The following is a 477-nucleotide window of genomic DNA, read 5'->3' as shown; positions in this document are numbered from 1 at the left end:
GAGCTCCCGCTTCGGGGGGGGACAGGCGGGAAGGCGGGTTGTGGGTTGCGGGGCTTCCCTCGCCTCACGCTCCTCAGGGCGAGCGCGGAATTGAGGGGGGAAACCCCCCTCCCCATTGCCGAGCTGAGGGGGGGGTTATCCCAAAGGAAAAAAAAGGGCTTCTTGTGGGTTTTAATCGCCCGAACTCACGGAAACGGCCCGTGTGTGGGGTGAGCTGGGGTCCCCGGGTTTGGGGGGTTCCCTGTGGTGTCTGGGGGGGGCTCTGAGGTGACTGGGTTTGCTCTTAGGATTTAGCAAGCCTTCCGGACAGGCTTTTGTGGAAAGCTCAAGGTTATGGTCTGAGGATGCTTGGCAGTTCCTGATGGTGTGAGTTGGTGTGGCTGCCTCGGTGCTTTTAGGTTGGTTTTTCCCAGCGTTTCCTGTGGGAACACCGCTGTGTGTTGCTCGTTTTCCAAAGTGGCGGGCTCCCCAGATCCT

The sequence above is a fragment of the Chaetura pelagica genome, unplaced genomic scaffold, assembly GCF_000747805.2.
Source record: "Chaetura pelagica isolate M959 unplaced genomic scaffold, ChaPel_1.0 scaffold403, whole genome shotgun sequence".
NCBI classification, from domain to species: domain Eukaryota; kingdom Metazoa; phylum Chordata; class Aves; order Apodiformes; family Apodidae; genus Chaetura; species Chaetura pelagica.
The sequence above is the reverse complement of the archived record's forward strand: the minus strand, read 5'-3'. Positions refer to the sequence as shown.